Source organism: Gopherus evgoodei, chromosome 20 (genome assembly GCF_007399415.2).
Source record: "Gopherus evgoodei ecotype Sinaloan lineage chromosome 20, rGopEvg1_v1.p, whole genome shotgun sequence".
NCBI lineage: Eukaryota > Metazoa > Chordata > Testudines > Testudinidae > Gopherus > Gopherus evgoodei.
The window spans coordinates 6,956,829-6,963,620 of NC_044341.1; the positions used below are offsets into that span (position 1 = coordinate 6,956,829).

The 6,792-nt window shown below is 37.8% G+C and overlaps 1 protein-coding gene across 1 annotated transcript in view; it reads right to left on the reverse strand.

The window, feature by feature from the left end:
* Positions 1 to 6,792, reverse strand: part of ZBTB8OS (zinc finger and BTB domain containing 8 opposite strand) — a 71,718-nt gene that overhangs the window by 5,732 nt on the left and 59,194 nt on the right. The window lies entirely within an intron of this gene.

Below are 6,792 nucleotides of genomic sequence, written 5' to 3' on the forward strand. Positions count from 1 at the left end.
GCAGTGACCTTCAGCTGTTTGAATTCAGCCTGCTTCATTTGGTTTTAGAAATTTTTGTTGTGTGTCTTGTGCATAGAGAATGGAACTGTGTTAAGTTTTGTGTAATGTTGGGGGAAGGGGTGGGGTGGGAGAGAGATTCCAGTCACATTGCAGTTTGAAAGTGACCAGCAAAATTGCAATTTCTGTTGATCTGTCACAGTGTGCCATTTTGTTTTTCAGTGAGTCCTTAATTCAAGCTCTGTGTTTCGTAGAAAAGGTTATGCTTTATTCAGTTTCTTGTGACAGATATTTATGTAGATCTACGTTTGCTGTGCTTCCCACCCAATTCCATGATGTTTCCTTGAAACCTTCCATGTAAATCCAGCCTTTACAAGCTTTGAGAAAGTGACACTTCTGTTCTAAAGAATATTCATATGGTGCTGAATGAAGAATCAAAGAAAATGTTCTTAGCAGGCTTGTTTCTAATGTGATCTTTTCTTTCAAGGTTTTTAAAAGGCCAAGAAACTACATATCTTACATACTTAGCTCTACATAATTTATGTTGTTTAGGAGTATACGTAATTTATTTGTTTGCACATAGTGGCACTGTTTTTCACTAAAGAAATACATGCTGCAATGATATTAATGGTGCATTGAACCTGTAAACATTAATCTTCCAAATCTGAGTCATTTCATTTGTCTGAAATTTGAACAGTAACTTTATAGCTGGAGTCCTTTAATTTAGTCTACTTAATTAACGGACACACTTATGAGCTGAGCCTTATTTGAACAGCTGATTTAACTACATCAGTGGATACCTGGAGGAGTCTGGAACCTATTGGCCTTGTGTAGAAAGTAAACCTAGTTGAGAGGGGCATGCTTTATAAAACATAGACCAGTTGACTAAATCGAGGAAACTCCAAGTTAAGTTTTTTAATTCCCAGACATTCAATCCATCCACTGCTGGCAATAGACACTATGCAAGCAAAAATCAAATTCATGGCAAGGAAAGATTAAAAGGATACTATCAACTTTAAAAGCTAGTTAATTTTTTTTTTTTAAAAAGGGTTTTCAGGTACTTCTGATTCTTCCTAATAACTTTTATGGTTTTACAATCATAGTTTCATTTTTAATTTTTATTTCTTTAAAGAACTTTTCTTTCCCGTTGCTGTTGGCGGGGGTCCTGCACAGCCCTCTGGGAAACAGTGAAACTGACTGTTGTCAAATGCACATAATAAACTGCAAAAAACAAATACATAATTTCCCTCCTAATTTCTCTGTGATAGCAACCTCTTGGATGATACTTGTAACAATAATAGGTTTTAAAAAATCTAGATTAAGTATGATTTAAAAAAAACAAACATATGTTTATTTACCTATGTTGCTTTGTAACCCCTTAGATTAAGTGAAAATTTAAGAAACCCAGTTTACTTTTTACATTTTTCCCAGTTTAGACAATGAAAACTTTTGTTCAGGGGTCTTAGAGCTGCAATTTTTGGGTTTAAAACAGTGCACAGGAATTATTAAGAACATAAGAATGGCCATACTGGGTCAGACCAAAGTTTCATCTAGCCTAATATCTTGTCTTCCAACAGTGGCTAGTGCCAGGGGCTTCAGAGAGAATGAACAGAACAGGTGGTCATTGTGTGATACATCCCCTATTGTCCACTCCCAGTTTCTGACAGAGGCTAGTGACACTCAGAGCATGGCATTGCATCCCTGCCATCCTGGCTAATAGTCACTGATGGACCAATCCTCCAGGAACTTATCTAGTTCTCTTTTGAACCCAGTTATACTTTTGGCCTTCACAACATCCCCAGCAATGAAGTTGACTATGCGTTGTGTGAAGAAGTACGTTCTTTTGTTTGTTTTAAACCTGCTACCTACTAATTTCGTTGGATGATCCCTAGTTCTTGTGAAGGAGTAAATAACATTTCCTTATTCATAGTCTCCACACCAGTCAAGATTTTACAGAGCTCTATCATATCCCCTTTCAGTGTTCTCTTTTCCAAACTAAAATGTCCCAGTCTTTTTTAATCTCTCCTCATACAGAAGTTGTTTCACACCCTTAATAATTTTTGTTGCCCTTCTCTGTATCTTTTCCACTTCCTTCCTCTATCTATCTATCTAATCTATAATTTTTTTTTTTGAGATGGGGAGACCAGATTCGCATGCAGTATTCAAGATGTGGGTGTACCATGGATTTATATAGAGGCAACATGATATTTTCTGTCTTCTTATCTATCCCTTTCCTAATGGTTCCTAACATTCTGTTATTTTTGACTGCCGCTGCGCAGAGTGGATGTTTTCAGGGAACTATGCACAATGACACCAAGATTTTTCTTGAGTGGTAACGGCTAATTTAGACCCCTCGTTTTATATTTATAGTTGGGATTATGTTTTCCAATGTGCAGTACTTTGCATTTGTCAACATTGAATTTGATCTGACATTTTGTTGTCCCGTCATCCAGTTTTGTGAGATTCCTTTGTAATTCTTTGCTGTCTGCTTTAGACTTAACTGTTATGAGTAAGTTTGTATTGTCTGCAAATTTTACCACCTCACTATTTACCCCTTTTTCCAGATCATTTATGAATATGTTGAACAGCACTGGTCCCAGTACAGACCCATGGGGGGACACCACTATTTACTTCTCTCCATTCTGAAAACTGGCCATTTATTCCTACTTTCTTGTCTTTTAACAAGTTACTGATTGATTGAGAGAGCCTTCCCTCTTATCCAATGACTCCTTACTTTGCTTAAGAACCTTTGGTGAGGAACCTTGTCAAAGGCTTTCTGAAAATCTAAGTATACTGTATCCACTGGTTCACCGTTGTCCATGTTTGTTGACTCCACTCAGAGAATTCTAATAGATTGGTGAGACATGATTTCCCTTTACAAAAGCACGTTGACTCTTCCCTCAACAAATTATGTTCATCTATGTCTGGTAATTCTGTTATTTACTATAGTTTCAACCTATTTGCCTGGTACTGAAGTTAGGCTTACCGGCCTGTATTTGCCAGGATAGGCACTGGAGCCTTTAAAAAAAAAAAAATTGGTGTCACATTAGCTATCCTCCAGTCATCTGGTACAGAAGCTGATTTAAATGATAAGTTACATACTGCAGCTAGTAGTTCTGTATTTTCATATTTGAGTTCCTTCAGAACTCTTGGGTGAATACCATTTGGTCCTGGTGACTTATTACTGTTTAATTTATAAATTTGTTCCAAAACCTCTTCTAATGACACCTCAATCTGGGACAGTTCCTCAAATTTGTCAGTGAAAAAGAATGGCTGAGGTGTGGAAAACTCCCTCACATCCTCTGCAGTGCAGACTGATGCAAAGAATTCATTTAGTTTCTCCACAATGGCCTTATCTTCCTTGAATGCTCCTTTCGCAGTTCAATAGTCCGTGAACATTGTTCAAATGTTTAAAACTAACTATTATCATTGGAATTATTAATGTGAGGAAACATTTGTTGGTCACACTGTAAAAGTTTCTTTGCAAACTAAAATTTGGAGCAAAATTTAAATCGGGTGTTCCTCTTCACTTTGATGTACATTATAAACTTAAATGTATGTTGTGTTTTTTTAATTTTAAAGCCTTACTAGAAAGTGTAAAGTATTGATAACATAATATGCTATAATCAGTTCACTGAGTCAGTTTTTGTCTGTTTCAGTCAGTTTTTGGACTGTTGCAGACTCTAAATAGGTGGAGGTGTTTAAAATCATGTAATGGAGCCAAAGATTTCACTTGTTCTTAAATGAATATAGGTAAGTAGAGAAATATAGTTCCATTCCTGCCAATGGCTCCATGCAGGCATACAAGTCTACCTAAATGGATCTTGTTATAGGATCAGGGTCATAGTTACTGTGTTCTCTGCTGCCAGCGTCAACTCGAACACTCTTTAAAACACAGGCTCTTGACAATGATTATAACACTTCTTTGCTTTACCTAATTTTTATTTGAAGATGGTGTATGCACAGGAACAGATTAAAAACAACAAATGCAGTATGTAGCCACTTACACGTTCATCCCAAAATACCCAGAGGCAGTATTCTACACCTTAAACTAAAGACCTGCAAAACGTGATGCAGAATTTTTTTTGACTTACAAAAGAACCATCAAAGTACATGAAACCATACTTTTCTCACGCTGGTAACTTAACTGGCTAAGGCTCAGATCCTGTAAAGACCGACACACGCATTTAACTTTATGCACATGTGTGGCCCTATTGACTATGAGACTAGTAACATGCATAAAGCTAAGCATGCGTTTTAAGGAGTAGGGTCCAAAACAGTTTGAAAAGTTCTCCAAGCTCTTAATGGTAAGACTGAGTATGTCTTGAACTTTTAGCTATTCAGTACCTCTGAAAACAGAAGTTTATCATGTGAACACTAAAATTTAATGTGAGTGTAATTGACTATATCACTGATATTCGAATCCATTTTCTTGTTTGAGCAGAAATAGCTGGTGGGGTGGGGTGGGGTGGGGGACCAAAAACCACAAAAAACCCTAGAACACACTACATATTGTTCACATGCAAACTTTAGAAAGTTTGCTTTACGATAGCTAAGATGTTTTTAAACTTTTATTGCTGAGTAAGGTAGATAATATGAAATCTAGTGGATCAGCATATTTAGAATACTCAAGCTTTTGGGGCTCAGCAGATCCTATCAGTAGGTATTAAACCAAAACCTAGAATGTTCACTAAATCAAGAAATACTTAATCCATCAGCTTTTGAGCCAGCACCTGACAGTGGAACTTTTTTGGCCTGAAAGCTTCTGACTCAAGTGCCAATCCTGTAAATTCCTCTGGGTGAACTTGAGAGCCTGGGTGGGTCAAAATACTCAGGCAGAGGTCTGTCCATTGGATCCTATACTGGTGAAATACTTTTTGATCCAGTAAAGGGTTTTTTTTTTATTTTTATTTTTTTACCTTTTCAACCTTCTAAGACCAATACAGCTTCAAACATTCTCTGCAGGTTACTGGGTAATGCATTGTCTTGAAATTGATCAATTGGTTTAACCAGAGTAAACCTTACTATAGTATTAATTGCTATAAAGAAAACATTCTTTGTTTATATTCTAACTCTTCTTTGTGCCTGAAATTCTTCAGTTATCTCCACTTTCTCTGTAAGTCTGATTCTTGGTATATTTTTCACTGTTTAAATTCTATTTTCTGTTTGTTAAATTAAGAACACAGGAGAAATTTGACTCTTGTTTTAATAAAGTGCCCCAGTATCTCTGTTTCACCATGTAATAGCGAATAAGATGCAAAATTAAAAACAAACAGAAAAACCTACTAAGGCAACCTTTTATCTTGGAAGTGGGAGAACTGACATCTTATCTCCTGGTTCCATAAGCACTGAGGGCCAAAAGTTCTATGTGGGACACTAGTCTCACTGCGTAGATCTAAAGCTAGGGTTTTTTCAGTGTCTGACTAAAGGTACCAGCACAGTATCTAGAAAATTCAGTGTGCAATAGGTAAAACAACACTAAACAGGTGGAACTTTGGAGATTTATAACTGGACATTTCCCAAGAGTTGCTAATAGGAAAGTGGCTATGACATTTTGTCATTGGCTGCCAGGTTTCCAAGTGTATCTGATTTAGACTTTTGTGTGTGTCAAGGTGGATGAGTAAAAAATAAATAAAACCAAAGTTAAGAATTTATGTAGACCACCACCACAGCAACAATTTACCCTTATTAAGGGATAGGGAACAAATCTTTAAGTGCTTTTTGTAACTTTTTTTCTACAGTGGTGCATTACTGAATGTCTTTATTGTATGTTAAATTGTATATGTACTATATATGTTTATATTGTTGTATGTAGTCCAGTTCTTTTATAGCTAAAGAACAAAACAAAAAATAAATAAATATTATGCTAACAATGAGACCATGGAACGATTTTGTTCCTCTTCCCCTGGATATGTTTGGTGTATGATTTAAGTAGATGGCTTGCTGATGGCCCTGTAGGATTTTCTGAATCAGTACTGTAATTTGTCACAGTGCTTTTCTTGGGGTATTAAGTTTCAGTGGGAATTATAATGGAAGACACAGTGAAAAAACTATAAACGTTTGCCCATTTAATTATTTGCAATTCCCATTTCAAGGAAACTGAAATAATGACCATCTGTATCCCAAACATTTTAATAAATAGCTCAAAAGAAAACTAAGTGACAAATTGACTTGTCCCCCTCAAACTCCATAAGCTGTAGTGCTGAGAGAGCTACCCCCTCTCTGCAACTGGAAGAAGAGATGTCATTTCATTCTGAAAGCAAAGGAGCCTTTCGCTGGTGTCATACCTAAACCTCCCACTCACCTATGTCCTTGTGTGCCATGATGAGCACTAGTCTAGACATTCTAGGGTGACCAGATGTCCCAATTTTATAGGGCCGGTCCTGATTTTGGGGTCTTTTTCTTCTATAGGCTCCTCTTACCCCCACCCCATCCCGATTTTTCACACTCGCTGTCTGGTCACCCTAAGACATTTTTACCCTCTGCCGGGAGAAGGCTTACAGAAATGGGCATGGAGGGGCGGGGGGTGTCAAATGGCCTTTAGGCATCACGTTCCCTCCTGGGGAGCATGTGGGACGGCGGGTGCGAAAAGAGGAAAATGCAGCCCACACTGCAAGGCGAGCTCAGGCAGCGGAAGCTGCTGGGTTGTGCCTGCAATCGGCGCGTTGCCCCTTTAATTGTGTCCCCAGCCCTCGGGCGTCTCTGTCCAACGCCCACGTCAGCAAATACCTTTTGTTTCTCTCACGTTCGGGCTTCCATGGTTTGGGGCGGCGGGACCCGCAAATTGCATTAAAG